The sequence below is a fragment of the Chiloscyllium punctatum genome, chromosome 2 (genome assembly GCF_047496795.1).
Source record: "Chiloscyllium punctatum isolate Juve2018m chromosome 2, sChiPun1.3, whole genome shotgun sequence".
In the NCBI taxonomy this organism is placed as follows: domain Eukaryota; kingdom Metazoa; phylum Chordata; class Chondrichthyes; order Orectolobiformes; family Hemiscylliidae; genus Chiloscyllium; species Chiloscyllium punctatum.
The window spans coordinates 14068433-14091952 of record NC_092740.1 but is presented as its reverse complement, the minus strand read 5'-3'; the positions used below and the strand labels follow the sequence as shown (position 1 = coordinate 14091952).

Genomic DNA, 23520 nt, shown 5'->3' with positions numbered 1-23520 from the left:
ATTAAAATAGTGAATGGAAATCCAGAAGGCATTTGAGAAAGTGCCACTTCCAGGATTATTGCAGAAAATAAAAGCTTATGATTAAGGCAAGGTACTTGTGTGAATTGACTAACAGGCAATAGAGTAGAAATAAAATACGACAGTTTCAGGTTATGTGTGTCATGAGTAGCAAAACACTGGGATCAATGCTTGGACTTCAATTCTGTTTTCACAATTTCAGTTTATGGTAAGCAAAAAAAAACAAAGCACTGTGGATGCTGGAAATCAGAATCAAAAACCAATTGCTGGGAAAATCTCAATAGGCCTGACAGCATCTGTGGAGAGAAAGCAGAGTTTGTTTCATTGAAATGTTCCAGTGCTATTTCTGTTCACGTCCGGTATTACCATCAGCTGAAACAAGTTGTATCCCAGGGTGAATCCTGGCTTGATGGATCATAATTTTTTATTTATTTTGAGATTGACTGTTTGGTTTGGTTACCTTCCTGGTTTAAAATTTCACACAGCCTAGCATTTAACTGTCAATAATTAATTGATGCCTTGTGGCCCACGGCAATGCCTCTACCAATCGGAGACCACTTGACAACCAATCAGCATTTTCCTGATGCAGGATGAATGTTGGGTTTTCACATTTGAAATACTATTCTTGCAAATTGTTCTGCGTGCAAGGCACAAAACTTTAACAAAATGTGCTTTTTCTTTTCAGACATGGTTCAGTTATTCAGAACCAGGGAAAGTAGTAAGGGGGAACAAAGAGATGGCAGAGCAATTAAATACATACTTTGGTTCTGTTTTCACAAAGGATCCAAGTAATACAAACATGCTGGAGAACACAAGAACTAGTGAGAAGGAAAAACCTGAAGTATTGGGAAATTATGTGAGGAAAATTTTGGGATTGAAGGCTAGAAATGGTGGAGTCACTGGTCATCTTTCAAGATTCTATAGACTCTGGAACAGTCTCTATGGATTAGAGGGTACTCCTATTTTAGAAAAAGGAAATTATAGACCAGTTGGTCCAATATCAGTAGTAAGGAAAATGCGAGTATCGATTTATAGAAGACTTAGTAGCAGAGCACAGGGAAAACGGTGGTAGGATTGGATGAAAGGAAATGTTTGCCAAAACTACCTGAATTTTGTAATGTAATGAGTGGCATTGATAAGGGTGAACTAGTGGGTGTGATTTCCTTGGACTTTCAGGAGACTTTTTTGATAAGCTCCCACAAGAGATTCGCACCTAAGATTAAACAGATAGGTTTGGGGTGGTGGTTTGAGGTGGATAGAAAACCAGTGACAGACAGGAATAAACTTGTCTTTTTCCTCATGGCAGGCAGTGACTAATGGGATTGGGCGGGGATCAGTGCCTGTACTCCAATTGTTTGCAGTATATGTTAATGATTTAGATGAACGAACTCTATGTAATATCTTAAGTTTGCACCTGGCTGGAGGGTGAACTGGGCAGGATGCAGAGATGCTTCCATGTGATTGTGGACAAGTTGTGTAGGCAAATACATGGTAGATGAAGAATAATAGCAATGAATGTGACGTTATCCACTTACATAACAAAAATAGCAAGGCGGATGACCATTTGAATGGCATAGATTGGGAAAGTGGGGAGGTGCAACAAAATCAGTGTCCTTGTATACCAAATAAAAGCTGAAAGAATTGTGGATGATGTAAATCAGAAACAAAAACAGAAATGGCTTGGAAAGCTCAGCAGGTCTGGCAGCATCTGTGAAGAGAAATCAGTGACCTTTTCAAATGTTAACTCTGATCTCTTAGAGCAGCTGAGCTTTTCCAGCAATTTCTGATTTGTCTGTGTATACCAATTGCTTTCAGTCAGCATGTAGGAGAAGTAAGCGGTGAAGGCTGCAAGTGATTGGCCTTCATAAGAGGATTCAAGTACAGTCAGTTCTGCTATAACACAGTAGTTCTGCTCTCGTGCATTCCAGAGTTAAAAGAAAATTGTTAAATCTCAGCACCATTTAAACCAATGGAGCCAAAATCTCGTTATAACCAATGCATGCTTTCATTGTTTCAGTAAAGCCAACTGTGTCCCCAATTTGGAGAAAGTGAGGACTGCAGATGCTGGAGATCAGAGCTGGAAAATGTGTTGCTGGAAAAGTGCAGCACGTCAGGCAGCATCCAAGGAGCAGGAGAATCAACGTTTCAGGCATAAGCCTGTGTCCCCAATTCGTCAATCACATTATAGCGAATTCATGTTCATGAAATGTGCCTTATACAGAATGACCAATACTACTAAAAATTCATCCATGGAATGTGGACGTCACTAACAAGACGAGCATGTACTACCTAACCCTAATTTCCAGAGGGCAGTTAGAATAGAATAACAATTTATTGTCCTGTGTATTTTTACAACATTTATAGTGAGAAGCTTTGTAAGTCACCATGTAATGATGCCTGAGTTAATGACAGAAGTAATAACTAAGAAAAAAAGTAAAAGGTCATCACAGTCAGTTAATGACTCCTGGATTTGGGTGATGTTGGAAAACTGGGCCAAGACAGCCATGCTGGACTGAGATCACCTTGCCATGCTGAGAAGAGTCCTCCACAAGTCAACCACATTGCTTAGGTCTGGTGTCACAGGTAGGCTAGACAAGGTACGGATGGCAAATTTCTAAAGGATAATAGTGGAATCAGATGGGTTTTCCTTATAATCAATAGTTTCATGGTTATCATTAGATTGTTATTTCCATATTATTATTGAATTCAAATTCCACTAACTGCCATGACAGGATTCAAATCCAGATCCCCAGAACATTACGTGGGCCTCTGGATTATTAGTCAGCAATAATGCCACAAGACCATCACTGACAAGAGCAGAGATGTCTTGCTTCAATTGTACAGGACCTTTTATGTAAGACTACATATGGAGTATTATATACCCTTTTTTTGATCTCCTCATCTGAGGAAAAAAAGTTGTGGCTATGGAAGGAGTGCAGCAAAGGTTTACCGGATAAATTCCTGGTTTAGCATGGCTGATTTATGAGCAGATGTTGGATTGATTTAGGATGATCGTCATTGGACTTTGGAAGAAATGAGGTAGGAGGGAAGCTTGTTTTGCTTCCCCATGTCAGTGTCCAGGACCAAAGGGCAGAATTGAGACATATGATCTTGAGCACTTAAGAGACCAGAGGACTGACTTCTGTAAGGGCTGTGAATCCTAGGAACCCTTTAATGCAGAGAGCTATTGAGAATCATAAACTATGTTGAAGGTCGAGATAGATTTTTAATCAGGAAGGGAAGTGAGGGTTATGGCAAAAAGGCAGTGAAGTAGAGTTGCAGGTCATCAGGTCAACCGTGATCTCATTGAATAGCAGAGCAGACTTGCTGGGCTCTCTGCTCCTATCTCATAGAATTTGAGGTTTCTAATAGGACAGTACAGGTTAAATGCAGGAGGGATGTTTCTGATGACCGAGGAGTTGAGGATAAGGGTCACAGTTTCAGGATATCGCAGATGCATTTAGGACTCAGACAAAAGATTTCTTCCCTCAGTGGTGAGCCTTTAGACTTATCTGCTGCAGAAAGCAGTTGAACGTTTTCAAGAAGATGTTAGATATAGTTCTTCGGGATAAAGGGATCAAAAGTTTGGGGATAAAGGAGAAACATTGGATGATCAGCCATGATCATATTGAATGATGGAACAATGCTAAATAAGCTAGCCTTGCTGCTAATTTCTACATTTCAGTACTGCCAAATAACTACAAAAGTATTCCTGTTATCCATGCATTTATTCCTGATTAATGTCATACCCAATATAATCAGTAAGTTTGGTAACTATATACTATCAATGTTTACTGCCCTGTATTGTTTCTTGACTCTGCCCAAACCGATTCTACGTCGTCATCTTCTTTCATCCAAGATCTTTTAGTATTTAATGTACTGAGCTTATACCTCAACAAGTTACCTCTGTTTCAGATCGCGTGTTGAAATCTTTATACAATATTCAAAATTCTGGTAAAATTGAATAAAGCAGACTTAAGTGCCAAATGACCACCTACTCTCATTCCTAATTTGTGTTTCTGTGAAATGTTTGTAGAATTTGATATGACATTTGAGAGAGGATGAATGGTCTGTTGCTGATTCTCACACTTGTTTATAACTTAATTGTTCATTCTGGAGGGCTTGCATGTAAATAGGATCAAAGTTCCTAAAACAGCTATCTGACTTAGTTTCACAAAATAGCATTTTCACCATAAACCTAGCAGGTTGGTTCTACAACAAAGTTCAAGTACACTCCGTGATGATGTGGAATGTGAACCAGGAATTGCCTGATTGGCACTCATCTGATACCTTAAACATTCATTCTCTTCACCATTGACTCAGTGACAGCTTTGTGTACCATCTATAAGATGCACTCCAGATAATTATCAAACTTCCGAGTGCACCTTCCAAGTACACCTGGAACACTATTACAGTCTGACATTATTTAAGTGCATTTGAATTGACATGACCCCGGAATGGGATTCTGGTGGGTTCTGCATGTTGGTGGGTATCTTGAGTGTGATGAGAGATCAAAAGTTTGTCTCGTTCCATCTTCGTCAATGATGAAATATCCACAACCCTCTGGCAATTTAAAACATGCTCTCACCTGAGTGAATATATTTCTCTATCACATTTCTAAGTGATCAACCCTTTATTATTAAACTGTGACTCCATGTTTTAGAATTCTGAGCCAACAGAAACAACCGCTGTGTCTACCTTGTCACGCCCTTTCAGTCTTGTACATTTCAATGAGATGATCTTTCTTTCTGCTAAACTCCAGAGAATATAGACCCAATTTTCTCATGCTGTCATCAAAAGACCCCACACCCTGGAGGTAAACGTTCCAAATGTTGTGAGCCTTCACTAAAATGCTTCTAATGCAAGTAATACCATCTTAAAATCTAGAAATCAGAATGCTTCACATTTATAGGTTGATGTTTTTGTTTTTGTTTTTGTTTTTGTTTTTGTTATTATTTTGTAGTCCACTTTCATTGAAGGCCAACATGCCATTTAACCTCCTAATTGCTTACTGTACCTGCATACTAGCTTTCTGAAATCTTTGTATGAATACATTGAAGTCTCTTTAAACCACAATATTTACAAGTTTCACAATTTTGAAGATGTAGTCTATTTATTACAGTCTCTACTTGACAGTCTAATGCAAATCTAATTAAAACGTAATTCCAACCATTGCCCACTCCCCACAGGCACCCCCAACCCTTGCGCACACAATATCTGATGGCGAGCTTGGGCATGGTGCAAATCAAGATCAACAAATGGTGCAGCCCATTATCAATCACTTGTTGTATTTTGAACTTGAAAGTCAACGAGGCTTTGAACTCTTATAGTCCTATGTGAAGTTAAACACTTGGCTTTCTTTTGAAGCTTTTTTCGATAGATCTTTTGTTATGGCCTTTTAGCTTGTAATTAAGTAGGAAAGTTTTCTTTTAGATCAGCTTGTGTTGCACATTATGAAAAGAATGTTCTGCCAAAAGAACATTTTGAGGTCAATTGATTCCACTAACACTGAAGGGTATCATTTTCGATCCAGTCATTTATATTTAAAAAAAACTTTTATCCATATTTTACTACGTCTACAGTATGTCTAAATCTCTATCTGGTGAAGTATGTCTGATGTTTTGTCACTGTTGATGTGTCTGAATTGTGAAAGTGAATTTTATAAGAGCATGAGTGAGCCTTCAGCCTCTGCAACTTTCTCTATCCATCTCCCCTCAATGACTGCGGCTGTAAAGCCCACTGGGGTAGAGAATTACAAAGATTCATCATCCTTGAAAGAAATTCTTCCTTACCCCGAAACTGAATGGCTTGCCCCTTATTCTGAGACTCTGTCTCCCAGCTCTAGAGTCTACAGTCAGTGAAAACTTCTTTCCTCTATCTACTTGTTGAGTCCCATAAGAACTTTGTGTACATTACCAAGTTCCCGCAATGAAGATGGTCACCTTCTGTTATGAGAAGTAAGCTGCACAAATCTTAATTCTGGAGTTTAATAGCTTCATATTGTTGAATGCTTCAAAACATTTGGTATCAATTTTTTAAAAATTTTATAGTCCTGCTTTAAAACTGAGCATTAAATTTGTCTTTCAAGCTGTGTCCCTTGTATTAGTAGCCTGTCCTTCTGGTTGAATGATTTTCCGTAGTTTTAAGTACTGATTAAAATCTTGTGTTTCTGTGAGACTAAGTTTAGAGTTTTAACCTAGATATGTCATGATACTGTACTAATTGTCTAGGGCTTTGTGCAGAAGAAATCGCTCATCTGATGTTCCAGTCGCCTCCACAACTGGTCTGACAACGTAATGAATCAAATGCACATTACACGATATGATATTATGGTGATTATGTTATTGGATTTATTATTTGAAGACTGGATAATCCTACCAGCACAACTGTTCTAATTTAAATAGAGACATTGCTGATAATGAGCCAGATGGGTTCACTAACTTTCAGGTGCATTCTGCAGTTACCTGGTTAGGCCCACATGGAAGTTCAGATCCACAATGTGGTTGACTCTCCACTGCTCATAGGAATGGTCGAACAAGTCAATTAATTGTAGAGGAATGGGAAACGAACGTTGAATTTGCACATTTTTGTCCATATCTTCGGAGTAAATAGAACAAAAACTGTTGTCAACCTGGCTGCAAATTCCACTATCTGGAGTCTCATCTGGTCTCATCCATGCATACCCTTGCACAGATATATAAACAAAATAACTTAACAATGAATACGTTTACTTGTAAAGCTTTTTTCTTGATCAAAGGGCATCGAAGAGCAAAAGAATGTGCAAGGATCACTTGATGCAAAACATTAACTCTGCTTTCTCTCCACAGATGCTGTGAGACTTGCTGAGATTCTCCAGCAATTTCTGGTTTTTATTGTTTCACATCCCCAGCATCTGCAAATTTTTTTGCTCTGAGGTTACTTTCTTAAGAAAAAAATCAGGGATCACCCACTTAAAATAGAAAAGATGAGACTTTCTTTTCTCTTCTCTTAGGGTCATGGGTTTTTGAACCCCTCTTCTGTGGCAGCAGTGTATTTCAGGGGTGAAATATCAGAAGAAGATATAAGAGCAGAATTAGTGCATTTGGCCAATGTGATTCTACTCTGCCATTCGATCATGCACATTTTGAGGGTACAGTTAGATCAGTCTTGATGTCATTGGTGAAGCAGTTCAGAGTGCTGAATGGTCTACTCCTGTATCTTGTTCTTATTTGCACAGTCTGGTAAATCAGATTTGGATGTAACTTTTCATCCAAAAGGCTGTATGTTTGATAATGTGAAATATTTGTTTCTACTTTTGGGTTTTTGGAATGGGGTTTGAACCCATACTTTTGTTTTGACTCTGACTACCTTGGCTCGGTATAGCACTCTGGCCGCTGCCTCTGGTCTGATTCAAAGTTAGACAATTTACATTTAAGCAAATAGAACTGTAGCTGGTGACACTATTGACTGTCAACTGATGATGAGATTTAAAGCAGATATTATTGCAGTCGTAATTGAGCTAAAATTTCAGGCCATTGTTGAAGTGTACTGAAAACAATAATTGCTGGAGATCACGACGAGTCAGACAGCATCCATGGAGAGATAGCAAGCTAACATTTCGAGTCTAAATGACTTCAGAGCTGAAGTGAAGTGTGGACAGACAGCATTTATACTATAGTTTGGGGGTCACGTTGTGCTCTATGGTCTGTTCCCTGGGCCACAAACCAAGACTTAGATCAACTGTGCCTGTAGGATCATCAGCTCGGTAAAAGATGCTCTTTGGTCTACCCAAAACTTGCTGGTCTTCCAGTTGAAGGCATTAATCCCAACTGAGTGTTGCCGACTGGCACGTTCCAAGGTCCAAGACTATATGCTGAGGGATGCACTGAAGCTTAGGGCAGCTACCGCCCAGGATTGGTGGGGAAAGACCACCATGTGAGGTCCCTCTGCTGAAGAATAAGGGAGGCCCATTCAGCAAATGGGACCTTCTGTTGCCTAAGCTATAGGCCAACAGGTCTATATTGAGTATGGTGGACATCAAAGATTTCAGTAAACAGAGTATAAATCTGAGTGGGTTCACTAACTGTCCATGTACCAAAGATTTATTTTTCTATGAATGAAGTATATTTTTGAAATGAAAAAAATGCTTTGGTTTGGGGGTGGAGGTAATGGGTGTAGGGTGCCGGTGGAGAAAAAAATGTTGATCGTTCAGGTTAAGTCATCGGAATATGAGAATGACAGAACAATGGTGTCTCCTGTCAGACAGTCCCACTGGGATGGGGGGGGGAGGGGAGAGAGGATATGATAACAGAATGTAACAAGCTACAAGAAAAACTAAAAAAAGGTTCCGAAGGCTGTAAAGTGCCAAGTTTGAAGATAAGATGTTGCTTCAGATTTGCTATGATTCACTGGAACACTGCAGCATGCCGAGGGCAGACATATGGTCATGTGAACAGGACACTGTTAAAATGACCAGCTATGGAAAGATCGGGGTCATGTTTGCACATCAACTGGAGGTGTTCCGCTAAGCAGTCACCCAGTCCTCGTTTGGTTTTTCCAACGTAGAGGAAGCTATATTGGGTGCAATGAATACAATAGATAAAATTGGAGGAGGTATAGGTGAAATGCTGCTTTCCATCTCTTGAATGGTGAGCAGGGAGAAGGTGAAGTGCCAGGTGTTGCACATTGGGGGTAGTGGGTGTTGGTGATTTGTGGAATGGACGAGGGTGTTCCGAGGGGACAAACTCTCCGAAATGAGGATGGGGACTGAGGGGAAGATCTATTTAGTGGTGTCTGAAATGGCAAAGAGTGCTCCTTTGAATGCGGAGGCTGGTCGGATGGAAAGTGAGGACAAGGGGGATCCTATCATGCTGTCATGAGTGGTGGGAAGGGGCATGGGCAGAAACATGGGTGACAGGCAGATACGGTTGAGGGCCCTGTCAACCACATTGGGTAACCAAGGTCACGGAAGAAGCAAGCCAAGTCAGCAGCACTGTTTGGGAAAGTAGCTTAAACCGAATGGATGTGACATAGACGAAGGAATTGGGAGAATGTATTGCTATTTTGTGATATATTTCTGTTTGTTGATGTAATGGCAATTTAGCAAGGGATTATATACAATCCTTTGTCTCCAGCTGTATCTACTTTTAGACAATGAAAGGCTGACACTTGGCTGCTGTAAGCTCTTCTTTGGTCACTGAGCTTTTGCCCTCCTGCTGTCTTTCCAGTGAAAAATAAAACACTACTTTTGAGTCAGTTGTTGTTGGAATATTAAGTGCAAGGAGAACTTTGTTTCTGTGTAGCACTTCTTCATAGAAGTTACTTTCATTTGAGCACCAATTTATTAGCTCATGTGAGTGAAATGTCATTCCTTGTTGGCTTGTATACTGGCATGTATGGTGTTGGATTTTGAAGTTATTGTGGGTTTTTTTAAAGGAGGGTTTTAAAAATATTTTCAAAATGTGATTGCAATTTGATTGGCTTTTATGGAAGTAAACTTAATTTGTATATATCAATGCCCAGATTGCCTTGTTAATAGTGCACTACTCAATTTGACAAGCATCAAGACCTTGAAATTCACACTAGTTATATGGCCTTGCTGCTTTTTAAAAGCTTTAACTCTTGGATTAATTATGCAGTATTTGAGTTGAGATGAGCATCTTGGCCTTCTCATCATGTTTTAATGTTGAGGTATTAGCTATTAACAGCTTTAAGTAATATTTGGTTGTGAATGGTTCTTTTGTATCCTGTTAATAAATTGTATTTTGACTGGTTCATTTGCTTTTGTCCTTTAGTCATTTTATGATGCACGATCTCATGGGACATAGAGCACCTTCATTCAGCCAGTTTGATTCCACTTGTGGTAGTCCATTGAGCACTGGAAGGGGACGTTTAACTACTTTGTACCACAGTGGTATGGTACAACATAATATCGATGATATTTACAAACCCTTTTATGATTACATAACAATAAGATGGACTCCAGAGAGGAAAGTTTGGAGGAACTTGACTTTGCCTTCCGATGGGGTGGTTGAAGAAGCAACAGAGGTCTTGGAAGTAAATTAGGAGTAAGTTGCCATAGTCCCATCATTTTGCACTCTAGGTGAATGGTGGTGGTTTAACTTAAGGGTCACCACACCTCTGGCAAGGGGAGAGGTTGAGAAGGAGAGTCCTTCATGGTAACTGCAGCCAGTTTAGGAATTCAACCCATGCTGTTGGTGTTATTCTGCTAGGCAAACAAGCTATCCAACCAACTGAACTAATTGTGATTAGTTGAGAACAAACTGATCTACCCAATTGCTGCTTCACCAATGAATTCCTGTCGTGGAGTCATTGACATATGGCTAAATGTTACAGTTGGTTTCTGTAAGCAGGTTTACACAACCAACCAACCAAACTATGAAGCGCTCAGTCTATTCGTGTAGCATTCATTTGAGAGGTTAGTATTGGTCAGCATGCTGAAGCCTGTCCCAGGATACTTTTTAGTGCCATAGAATTTCTTGCATCAAGTTAAGCAAGAATACAGGATTTCATTAACTATTTGGTGATATCTTTGAAACCACCTCTGCTGTTTTGAACCGAATGCAGTACATGAAAAATACAGAAAAATAAATCCTGTAAAATGTTTACATGGTAATCCAGGCAGACTGGTAAGTCCATCTTGTGTTGTTTCTAAAATTCTACTTTTGCACAAAGCACAGATTGCAATATGGTGGATGGGCAAGAACTCTGAGAAGAAAATTTGAAAATGAGAATTGAGGTCATTGGAGAAGAATATTGCCTTTCTCACCTTTCATGCTTATTTATCTTGTTATGTACGTTTTGAAAGACCTTTTAATTGGCATTTATTGAAATGTAGTTGCTGGTTTAATTTTTAAAATATCCACTGATAATGTAACTTGTCTTCAGCTGAAAAATCTTATGTCCATTTTAAATGGCAGACACTGTCTCAGTTCAGTTTCTCATCTGAAAAGAATCCCTTCTTTCTGCACTGGAGTAGTTTCAGATCCTACTCAAATGTCTGGTGTGGAACTTATTCCTGAAACTTTCTGCCCCTCGAATGAGTGCTAGTGCAGAAACAAAAGATATGTCATAGGTTCTCCCTCTGTATTAGTTTTGTTGTTTAATTGAGGTGAAACAAATATCCAAAGTTTATTTTATGCAGCAATTTGGTAAGTTTGAGTTTTTAAAAATATCTAGCAATGTTTCAAAAACTTTGAGATAAGAATTTTGTGCAATTTGCCAGTGCAATATGGTCTAAATATAATGTGAAGTACAAACGGTGATGTTTTCTTTAAAAAAAATTCACAAAGGATGTGTGTGTCACTGGCCAGGACAGTATTTATTGCCTGTCACTAATTCATCAGAGGACACTTCAGAGTCAATCACATTGTGGGTCTGGAGCCACATGTTGCCTGCCAAAGAAGTGGGAGATAGCTGATAGCAGCCAATCCAACTGATCTGTAAGATTTAGCATAAATTAACTTAAACGTTTATCAAATAAATGTTAACATATCAAAACTGAGGGGCTATCTTTGTGTCCTTAGTTTACCTAAGAATTTGGATTTCTTATTTGGTTTGTGATGCAGAGTAGTGCCAACTGCATGGATTCCATTCCTGCACTCGCTGAGGTCACCACGACAGATTCTCCTCATTCTCTTCCCTCGCGTGAGACATTGTGATCTTCAGGTTAAACCACAACCCTCTCCCTCCCTGCCCCCTCCCTTCTCCCTCTCAGAGAAGACCATCTGATTCTGCATGAGGGTTGTTTTATCTGGATTAATTGATGGAGACCCAGGATAACGTGCATTTGGATCAGCTGTGGCCATTTGATTTGAGCCACATTGATATCTCTCATCATTGGTGCATGAAGGTTTTAGGACCCACACATGCAGTGTTCTACATGTAAAACCATGAGGTGTATTGAAAGGATAAACCTGTGGCTCGAGTGAGCTGATGAGGGTTCTTTCTGATTCAAGAAATCCCCACTATCTCAAGACTTGTTAATTCTAGAAGACTTTGTCTCATTTCCAGTTAAAAATCATTTGAAGTGAATGCATATTCACCCATTCCTGTATGTCTTGAATGTCATGAATTTATAATTCATACCCATTAAATTTGAAATACTAAAATAACTTTGAAAATTTTTTTTCTTGGAAATTTCTTAGGCAAAAAGTACAGAAGGATTAGTGATCACAAAATATCACTAATTAGTTTTTGTTTTGCTGTAACAAGTTCAAAATTATTGTTTAAATTACTGTATCACTCGGCTTGCTCAAACATTGAACTGCAGTTTAACTAATAGGGCAAAAAAGTCGAATTTTATTCAAAACATGGTGCCTTTGTCATGATGATGAGCTCCATAAGACACTTGTGGTTACATTTTAATTGATGGATTTATGCTATCATGTAGCATGAGACTGAATTTTCTGTTCGTATTGTAAGTTGATTAACTATGCTAGGCAATATCAGAATAGATAATGAGGATATTGTCGATATTTTTAGTTGGATACATCAGATCAGTTTTTATGGTGTGAAAGATGTCAATTTAGGCGCTTTCTCTATTTTTAGTTCCTTTTCCATCCCAATTTATGTACAGAATAAGTAATAAAATCGAGCTATGTTGTGAGCATTACAGTTTTTATTTCCCATCGGAAATGCTCCATGCTTTGTGACATTTTTATACTTAAGATACTTTATATCTTAAACCAGTTTTGTAATTTATTGCAATAAATGATACTTTTTGGGAATGTGAAAATTCTGGTATGTTTGTTGCTCTTTGAACATCTTAAAGCAATAATAGCTCACAGCATAAAGTGTTTTAAAATTTGACCTGAACTGTGCAGTTATTATGGTAAACATTTCAACTTTTTTCTAATGTGCTAGTACTGTGCAATTATGCATTTCTGCTGAACATACATGTGGCACATATAATAGATTCCATGTTTGCTCATGCCCGTTGGTTATATAATTTGATTGTTATTTCATTTTTCAATCTTGCTTTTGACCAATGCTTTTCTAATAGTAAAAAGTAAGAGTAGTGCATCAGTGATTAAGATGGAGACTCTCAATTTGTTGCTGCAAAGAGCTAGTAATTTGAAGGGATGCCATGATTGCTGCAGAGTCCATTTCTTTTTCTGGGACCAACTGTACCTTCATGCTTTTTGTGATGTCTTTGTCTCTGTCTCTGGTGTGGGAGCAGGATTATGTACCCCATCTTCCTGCATTCTATGACCCCATGACTCTGGCTTGACTTGATTTCCATTCTACATTCCTAGCTTCTTTATCACTATGTAATCACACTGTTTATCAGATGTATTATTCTTTGTCACTTGAAATAATATTGACTTGTGTATACACAGTCATACTAATGTTCCAACTGTGCTTTTTAATCCTCATGTTCATGCTGCAATCTTTTCTATAATAACAGCCCTACTTCCATACATAACTATTTTTCTTATTGCTGGAAGACATTTGTTCAAGGTTTTCATCTTGCACTGATCAGGACCATGTTAAAGAATATCAATGTAAAGGAAAATTATGTTTCATGCTGCAAACACGAATACACAAGAACCTGTTCTTTGCTTGGAAAAATAATATACATGTGCACGATGTCTATTTCAACTCAACAGAATAAGTGACTACCACTCACTTATTTCTTCACGGGGCTCATCAGACTCCATTCATAAGTTGAACTTTAGCTATTAACTGGTGCATTCTCCATGGCTGCACCTCTATCAATCTGCTGTGTAGTTGATTAGCCCCTTTCTGCGCTAATGTAATGTACTTCATTTTTGATTTGACTTAGTGTCACATATACTCAGATAAAATGAAAGGTATTGTTTTGCATGCTAACTAGACAAATCATACATCAGGGTAATAAAACAGAATGTAGAACAGTGTTGTAGTGACAGATACATTGCAGAGGAAGAGAATTAAGAGAACATGGTTAATAATTCAGAGTTACAACTGAAGGATAAAAGAATGTAACAAATATAAAAGATGAGGGCATGATCTGCTTTGGACACCTTGCAAAGAATCACCACACTCGATTGCCATCTTGAGGTAACTCTAATATTATCCCAACTCAAAAATGCTAAATTCAGATCAGTTATTCCTTCCGTTGCAAGTATAAGTACGTAACCTTAAGGCTCTTAAAGATTCTCTGCTGTGTTTTACTTTGGCACTTGATTCGAGTGGGCTTTATGGTGATGAATTACTTTAAATGTTTAACTGGTTCTGGATGTAGGTTTGCTGGCTGAGCTGGAAGGTTTACTTCCAGACGTTTCGTCACCCTACTAGGTAACATCTTCAGTGGGCCTCTGGTGAAGCACTGCTGATGATTCCTGGTTTCTATTTATATGTTTGGGTTTCTTTGGGTTGGTGATTACATTTCCTGTGGTGATTACATTTCCTGTGGTGATGTCACTTCCTGTTCTTTCTCTCGGGGGGGTGATAGATGGGGTCTAACTTGATGTGTTTGTTGATTAGAGTTCCGGTTGGAATGCCATGCTTCTAGGAATTCTCGTGTGTGTGTCTATGTTTGGCTTGTCCTAGGATGGATGTGTTGTCCCAGTCGAAGCGGTGCCCTTCCTCATCCGTATGTAAGGATACTAGTGAGAGTGGGTCATGTTGTTTTGTGGCTAATTGATGTTCATGTATCCTGGTGGGTCGTTTTCTGCCTGTTTGTCCAATGTAGTGTTTGTTACAGTCCTTGCACAGTATTTTGTAAATGACATTAGTTTTGCTTGTTGCTTGTAAAGGGTCTTTCAAGTTCATTAGCTGCTGTTTTAGTATGTTGGTGGGTTTGTGGGCTACCATGATGCCAAGGGGTCTGAGTAGTCTGGCAGTCATTTCCAAGATGTCTTTGTCTCTTTTATCGCCTTTATCATTACTAAATGAAACAAATTCGAGGAAACCTTCAAGACCATCAATAATTCCCTTACTGGCATAAACTTTCCTAGAGGGGAGGAAAACAACAACAAACTGCCATTCCTAGATTTCACGGAATGGGGAATATCAAACCAGCATTTATAGGAAATCAACACTTACCAACCAAATATTGAACTACAGAAGCAATCCCCCCAATATCCAGAAATGAATCTGCATCAGAACATTATTTCACACTGCAGCACAGAGGAACAATGCAGAGCAAATGAAAATCACCTATACCATGTATTCAAAAAGAATGGGTACCCAATAAACACAGTCCTCCGATTTCTCAGCAACAAACTCCAACAAGCAGACAAAACACGTCCAAAACCCTAGCCACTCTCCCCTATATCAAAGCCATCTTGGAAATGTCTGCCAGACTACTCAGACCCCTTGGCATCATGGTAGCCCACAAACCCACCAACACACTAAAACAGCAGCTAATGAACTTGACAGACCCTATACAGACAACGAGCAAAACTAATGTCATTTACAAAATACTGTGCAAGGACTGTAACAAGCACTACATTGGACAAACAGAAAACTAGCCACCAGGATATATGAACACCAACTAGCCACAAAGAGACATGACCCTCTCTCATTAGTATCCTTATATACAGATGAGGAAAGACAGCACTTCAACTGGGACAACACATCCATCCTAGGATAAGCCATGCAGAGACACTCAGGAGAATTCCTAGAAGCATGGCATTCCAACCAGAACCGTATCAACAAACACATCGAGTTAGACCCCATCTACCACCCCCTGAGAGAAAGAGCAGGCAATGACTTCACCACAGGAAATGACATTACCAACCCAAAGAAACCCAAACATCTCAGTAGAAAGCAGGATTTACAGCAGTGCTTCGCCTGAGGCCCACTGAAGATATTACCTAGTAGGGTAATGAAACATCTGGAAATGAACCTTCCAGCTCAGCTAGCAAACCTACATCCAGAACCTCAACCTGAGCTACAAATCTTCTCAAAACTCACTGTTTAACTGGTGCTGTGAAATGGCTCTAAAATGTAATTTATAAACATGCAAACTTTGTCTCTAGCCCTAGGAAAGACTCCTATTTCGCGTATATATGGGAATTATCCAGCAACATTTATTTTTCTGGTGATAAAGATTATACACTATATTAGCAACATTAATAGCTGAGTTACTTGGTAATTTTGCACAGTCAGTTTTACACTGTCAACTATTTCTTTCTACTGCTCATCAGATTCTCGCATGTTCAAAAATTGTAGCTGTCTTTGAAACAGCTTTAAGCAAAATGCCTCTATTACATTCATGAACTTACCTGCTGTGTGATTTTACCAAATTACATTGAGATGCAATTTCAAATTTATCATAGTCTTTTGCACATAAGTAGGAGATTACCTTAATAATGCTGCACTTCCACTTATTTCTTGGGCAGTATGTTCCAAAGTGGCACAACCCTCAGAATAAAATGCCTGTCATTTCTGTTCTGAAAGGGTAAAACTCAATTTTGAAATAGTGCTCTCTAGTTCTGGATTGACCCACAAGAGGAAACATCCATTCTATATCCATCGTGTGAAGGGCATTCAAGATCTTATACTCTTCTAATGTCAGTGGAAAATACCTCTACCTGTTTTCACAAGATAATCCATTCGTTCCAGGTATCAGTCTTGTGAATTTCTTCTGGATTGCCTCCATGTATATTCTTCCTTCTTAAAAAAAAAACTGAAGTGACACACACTCTAAGATCCTATCTCAAATGTTAAGTACAATATCCATCTTTTTTTATGTTCACTTCCTCTCCTTAACATCTAATTAAGGATAGCATCCCATTAGCTATCTCGATTATGTTAGTGTGCAGGTACAACACTTTTTTTTATGCCTCCTGCAACAGAATCCCTAAACCCTGGATACCGAACTGGCTTGAAGGTAGAAGACAGAGGTGGAGGGTTGTTTTCAGACCGGAGGCCTGTGACCAGTGGAGTGCCACAGGGATCAGTGCTGGGTCTACTATTCGACATTTATAAAGATGATTTTGGATGTGAGCATAAGAGTTATAGTTACTAAGTTTTCAGATGACACCAAAATTGGATGTGTAGTGGACAGCAAAGAAGGTTACCTTGGATTACAACAGGATCTTGATAAGATGGGCCAGTGGGCTGAGGAGTGGTAGATGGAGTTTAATTCAGATAAATGTGAAGTACTGTATTTTGGAAAAGCAGATCAGAGCAGGACTGATAGACTTAATGGTGAGGTCCTAGGGAGTGTTGCTGAACAAAGAGACCTTGGTGTGCAGGTTCATAGCTCCTTGAAAGTAGAGTCGCAGGTAGATAGGATAGTGAAGGCAGCATTTGGTATACTTTCCTTTATTGGTCAGGGTATTGAGTACAGGAGTTGGGAGGTAATGTTGCGGCTGTACAGGACATTGGTTAGGCCACTGTTGGAATATTGTGTGCAATTCTTGTCTCCTTCCTATCGGAAAGATGTTGTGAAACTTGAAAGGGTTCAGAAAAGATTCACAAAGATGTTGCCAGGGTTGGAGGATTTGAGCTATAGGGAGAGGCTGAATAGGCTAGGGCTGTTTTCCTTGGAGCATCGGAGGCTGAGGGGTGACCTTTATAAAGGTTTATAAAATCATGAAGGGCATTGATAGGATAAATACCCAAGGTTTTTTCCCTGGGGTGGAGGAGTCCAGAACGAGAGGGCATAGGTTTAGGGCGAGAGGGGAAAGATCCAAAAGAGACCTAAGGAGCAACTTTTCATGTATAGGGTGGTGCATGTATGAAATGGGCTGCCAGAAGTAGTGGTGGAGGCTGGTACAATTGCAACATTTGAAAGGCATCTGGATGGGTATATGAATAGGAAGGGTTTGGAAGGATATGGGCTGGGTGCTGGCAGGTGGGTCTAGATCTTTGGGATATCTGGTCAGAATGGATGAGTAGGGTCTGTTTCTGTGCATTCATCTTTATGACTATATGTCTCCCTCTTTCCCCCTCCCCCTCCCCCCCCGGAATTTTGCTGTTTTTCCCCATTTATGTAATATTCTGCCTTTTTATTCTTCCTGCCAAAGTGAACCACTTCACATTTTCCCATATTTGTACTCCAACTGCCAGAATTTTGTTTATTCACTCAACCTATCTATATCTATCTGCAGCTTCCTTATGTTTTCCTCAAAACAGTTTCCTACATATCTTGGTGTTGTCTGTGGAATTCACAACAATGCTTTTGCTCCTCTTATCCCAGTCATTGCTATAATTTCAAAATGTTGTGGCCTCATTACAGAACCCAGCAGGAGTCTGCTCATTGCATCCTGCCAATCAAAGACCCATTTATGCATCATCTTACCCCCTACTCCACAAGTTCTTATTTTCAGCAATAATCTTTTTGGCATCTTAACCAATACCTTCAGGAAATCCAAATGTGGTACATCTACAGGTTCCCTTTTATCTATGATGCATGTTACTCCTTAAAAGAATTTCAATAAATTGGCTAAAGATTTACCCATGCTGAGTCATCCCAATGAGAGTTTTGCTAAATTCATAGATATATCCTCTTCAATCAATTCAAACATCTTCCTAGGATAGACATCAAATGAACTGGCCTATAGTTTTCCATTTTCTTGCCGCCTTGAGTGGGGACATTAAGTTAGATTTCATTGCTATTTTCCAGTCCAATGTGGGACTTCTGAAATGTCCTTAGTTTGTTTTGAAAGCATAATAGGCAGACAATCCAAATAATCTGGTCAGGTATGCAGTTTGACATGCAGCATATTTAGGATGTTTGTACAGAATTTGGGATGGGCAATAAAGGTATGTCCAACCACCCACATCCCATGAATGAACTTATACAATAAAAGGGAGCAAAATTGTTGTGGTTCAAATAGTTCCATAACTTGTTTAGCTCCAACAGCTGATTAGTCTTTTAGTTAAATAGTTAAGTCATTATTTCTGTTCAGTCGATGGTATAATTTTACATGACTTACTGATTCAGCATGAAGTGGGACAGTCTTGATTTATTTGATTCATTTATTCTCATGTGTATCTTGTTACAGAACAGTGACAAGTGTTGTGTAGTGTCGCTTCTCTCCAATGCCATCTTAAAACAGGAAAATAAACGAAAACACAGAATATAAAGGCAGAACAATGAAGAAATAAAGTGTCTAATTTACAGACCTATTTAAGTGCTCCGGCCTGGGCCATGGTCCTGCTGAGTCATGAGTTGCAGTGAGTCCGCTTCACTGCCCCAATGCGGCTGGGATGAAAGGCACCACTCTTCAGCATTATCTCACCTCCGCCATCATAACCGCCGCCATCTTGGTTACACTCGTTATTTTTGCTGCCTTTTAAATTCTGCTTTTGTAATTCCGGAAACAAAGCCACAAGCAATGAGAAACATCCTGATATTTAAGTCTTCAATCTTATCTCTGTGCAGGCACCCAAGCCAAGCCGCAACTTAGAGTCGCGTAGCTGTGTGCTTGCTGGAACTGTGGCTTCAGGTCACTTGCTACCGCCTCCAATTCTGTAACTACCAGTGCTGCAATCAGGTCCCACAATGTGCTTGGGCAGGGCCCACTCCCAGCCTCTAATTGCTGGATCCCAGAATGTGCTTGGGTAGGGCCTGTCACCAATACCTCAGTAAATCAAAAGATTTCAAACAAAAGGGGGGGGGGGAGGGTGGAAAAAGCGAAAACAAAAAGGAAGGAAAAACAGACATTCAAGACCACTGAATGAGCTCAAACGCAGCACTACTACTCCATCGTCTTGAGCCAGATCTTGAGTCTGTAGTTGTGCTTAATGAAGCAAAATTCCAGTACTTTCAGAAATAATAGGGCTAGGGGTTCAGGCCGCTAAAAAAGATTGTGCTATGTTCTAATTAGATTCTTTATTTGTGCTGCTTATAGTATTGAAATATATAACCCTAATATTTTATCCTTTAACACCAATCTTTGTTAGCTGATGTCACTTGTGATTTTGCCAGCAATCCATTCCACTAACTTGATGTCAGTCTGAATGTTGTCAGTAGCTTAGCTCATGGGCTGTGTCACACAAAAGTCTGATTAGATCCCATTGGATGTTAGATATTGTATGGGACTAAAGTGATTGGCATTTAGTATGAATAACTCAGTTTTAAAACGTCCAGTCCACACTGATGAAATGGAAGTCTCATCTGTCTGGCAGCACTTGGTTAATAGCACGTAAAGCTAATTCAGCCTGTTGAGTCTGTGCTGGCTCTCCAGGGAGTAATTCAGTCAGTCCTGTTCTGTTCCTATGTCCCTGCTACCCTGCAAGTTTGAACCCCTATCTACTTTTCTCCACCCATTCTTGTGGCAGTGTTTTTAGCAAAAGCGCACCAATGAAATTTGTTGAGGAATTGTTAACAAATTTTCTTAGGTGCACTTTTGCCTATTACATTATTTGTGAATTTAAGATCATAAGCATAAAAGTGTGAGTGGTCTGGTAATGGGTGTCCTTATGAGGTTGCGGCCAAAATTTTATTCCAGGCAATGTCACTATTGTAGTAAAATCAGCAATTCAGTTCTCACCTAGTTTTGTTCCAGATTGTTAATCTCCTATGGTAATAGTCTGAAAATATTATGGGAAAAACCTATAGTCACTAATGCTATTACATTAATTGCTTTCAATTTCTTCGAGATCAAATTGCTGGTGCAGGACGACTTCTTAGGCAGTGATATATTACAAGGGTAGAATTGAAGTTACTTTAATTAAATAGTACTAAACTAACCCTTCAGATGAAAATCACCATTTAATATGCCCTAAATGTAATGTAATATATGTATTTGCAAGTCAACTGTATAAAGGAAAACAGAGCTTCATTTAACCATGTTCATACCATCTGGACACTACTTCATAAGACACTGCTGGTTTTTGGTGATTTTTATCCTGCTGTTATTCAACTTGTCATACTGTTAATAGCAGCAGCTTTGCATCATAACTGGTTATGTGAATGTGTTTAGGGTATAAGCAGAGCTGAAAATGTCTTTCTGGAAAAGTGCAGCAGGTCAGGCAGCATCCAAGGAGCAGGAGAATCGACTATTCGGGCATGAACCCTTCTTCAGGAATGAGGAAAGTGTGTCCAGCAGGCTAAGATAAAAGGTAGGGAGGAGGGACTTGGGGGAGGGGCGTTGGAAATGTAATAGGTGGAAGGAGGTCAAGGTGAGGGTGATAGGTCGGGGTGGGGGTGGGGGCGGAGAGGTCAGGAAGAAGATTGCAGGTTAGGAAGGTGGTGCTGAGTCCGAGGGTTGGGACTGACACAAGGTGGGTGGAGGGGAAATGAGGAAACTGGAGAAATCTGAGTTCATCCCTTGTGGTTGGAGGGTTCCTGGGCGGAGGATGAGGCGCTCTTCCTCCAACCGTCGTGTTGCTATGGTCTGGCGATGGAGGAGTCCAAGGACCTGCATGTCCTTGGTGGAGTGGGAGGGGGGGTTGAAGTGTTGAGCCGCGGGGTGGTTGGGTTGGTTGGTCTGGATGTCCCAGAGATGTTCTCTGAAACATTCCGCAAGTAGGCGGCCTGTCTCCCAATATAGAGGAGGCTACATCGGGTGTAGCGGATGCAGTAAATGGTGTGTGGAGGTGCAGGTGAATTTGTGGCGGATATGGAAGGATCCCTTGGGGCCTTGGAGGGAGGTGAGGGGGCAGGTGTGGGCGCAAGTTTTGCATTTCTTGCAGTTGCAGGGGAAGGTGCTGGGAGTGGAGGTTGGGTTGTGGGGGGTGTGGACTTGACTAGGGAGTCACGGAGGGAGTGTCTTTTCGGAACACTGATAGGGGAGGGGAGGGAAATATATCCCTGGTGGTGGGGTCCGTTTGGAGGTGGCGGAAATGACGACGGATGATACGATGTATCTGGAGGTTGGTGGGGTGGTAGGTGAGGACCAGTGGGGTTCTGTCCTGGTGGCGATTGGAGGGGCGGGGCTCAAGGGCGGAGGAGCGGGAAGTGGAGGAGATGCAGTGGAGGGCATCGTCGTTCACGTCTGGGGGGAAATTGCGGTTTTTGAAGGAGGCCAACTGGGTTGTACAGTATTGGAACTGGTCCTCCTGGGAGCAGATGTGGCAGAGACGAAGGAATTGGGAATATGGGATGGCGTTTTTACAGGGGGCAGGGTGGGAGGAGGTGTAGTCTAGGTAGCTGTGGGAGTCGGTTGGTTTATAGTAAATGTCCGTGTTGATTTGGTCACCCGAGATGGAAATGGAAAGGTCTAGGAAGGGGAGGGAGGAGTCTGAGAGGTCCAGGTGAATTTGAGGTCGGGGTGGAAGGTGTTGATAAAGTGGATGAACTGTTCAACCTCCTCGTGGGAGCACGAGGCAGCGCCGATATAATCATCGATGTAGCGGAGGAAAACGGTGGGGGGTGGTGCCAGTGTAGCTGCGGAAGATGGACTGTTCCACATATCCTACGGAGAGGCAGGCATAGCTGGGATCCATGCGAGTGCCCATGGCTACTCTTTTGGTTTGGAGAAAGTGGGAGGATTGGAAAGAGAAGTTGTTCAGGGTGAGGACCAGTTCAGTCAGTCGAATGAGGGTGTCGGTGGAAGGGTACTGGTTGGTACGGCGGGAAAGGAAGAAGCGGAGGGCTTTGAGGCCTTCGTGATGGGGGATGGAGGTGTACAGGGACTGGATGTCCATGGTGAAGATAAGGCGTTTGGGGACCGGGGAAGCGAACATCATGGAGGAGGTGGAGGGCGTGGGTGGTGTCCCAAACGTAGGTGGGGAGTTCTTGGACTAAGGGGGACAGGACCGTGTCGAGGTATGCAGAGACGAGTTCGGTGGGGCAGGAGCAGGCTGAGACAATTGGTCGGCCGGGGCAGTCAGGTTTGTGGATTTTGGGCAGGAGGGAGAAACGGGCGGTGTGGGGTTGTGGGACTCACGCCCAACCCCGATCCCACTCCCAGCTCCAGCCCCACACCAGATCCTAGCTCCCAGCCCTACCGTGTTTTCACCATCCCTCCAGATCTACCCCTCTCTGAAGATGAAAGATCAGTCCTCAGCAGAGGCCTCACCTTCATTCCCCTACGCTCTTGGATTAACAAGTTCAACACGCGGTCTCCAACCTCATAGTCCCACACTCCCCACCTACGTTTGGGACACCACCCACGCCCTCCACCTCCTCCATGATGTTCGCTTCCCCGGTCCCCAAACGCCTTATCTTCACCATGGACATCCAGTCCCTGTACACCTCCATCCCCCATCACGAAGGCCTCAAAGCCCTCCGCTTCTTCCTTTCCCGCCGTACCAACCAGTACCCTTCCACCGACACCCTCATTCGACTGACTGAACTGGTCCTCACCCTGAACAACTTCTCTTTCCAATCCTCCCACTTTCTCCAAACCAAAAGAGTAGCCATGGGCACTCGCATGGATCCCAGCTATGCCTGCCTCTCCGTAGGATATGTGGAACAGTCCATCTTCCGCAGCTACACTGGCACCACCCCCCACCGTTTTCCTCCGCTACATCGATGATTATATCGGCGCTGCCTCGTGCTCCCACGAGGAGGTTGAACAGTTCATCCACTTTATCAACACCTTCCACCCCGACCTCAAATTCACCTGGACCTCTCAGACTCCTCCCTCCCCTTCCTAGACCTTTCCATTTCCA

General features: G+C 41.1%; 2 protein-coding genes across 3 annotated transcripts in view; one reads left to right on the top strand and one right to left on the bottom strand.

The window, feature by feature from the left end:
• cfap99 (cilia and flagella associated protein 99) overlaps window positions 1-19198 on the bottom strand; it is a 193151-nt gene extending 173953 nt beyond the window's left edge. Inside the window, exon 1 of the mRNA XM_072593827.1 lies at window positions 19084-19198. The gene's annotated coding sequence lies outside the window, so the exon portion shown is untranslated. The remainder of the gene's footprint in view (window positions 1-19083) is intronic.
• The window catches only part of LOC140494518 (lateral signaling target protein 2 homolog), a 225080-nt gene that overhangs the window by 46557 nt on the left and 155003 nt on the right, over window positions 1-23520 (top strand). The window lies entirely within an intron of this gene.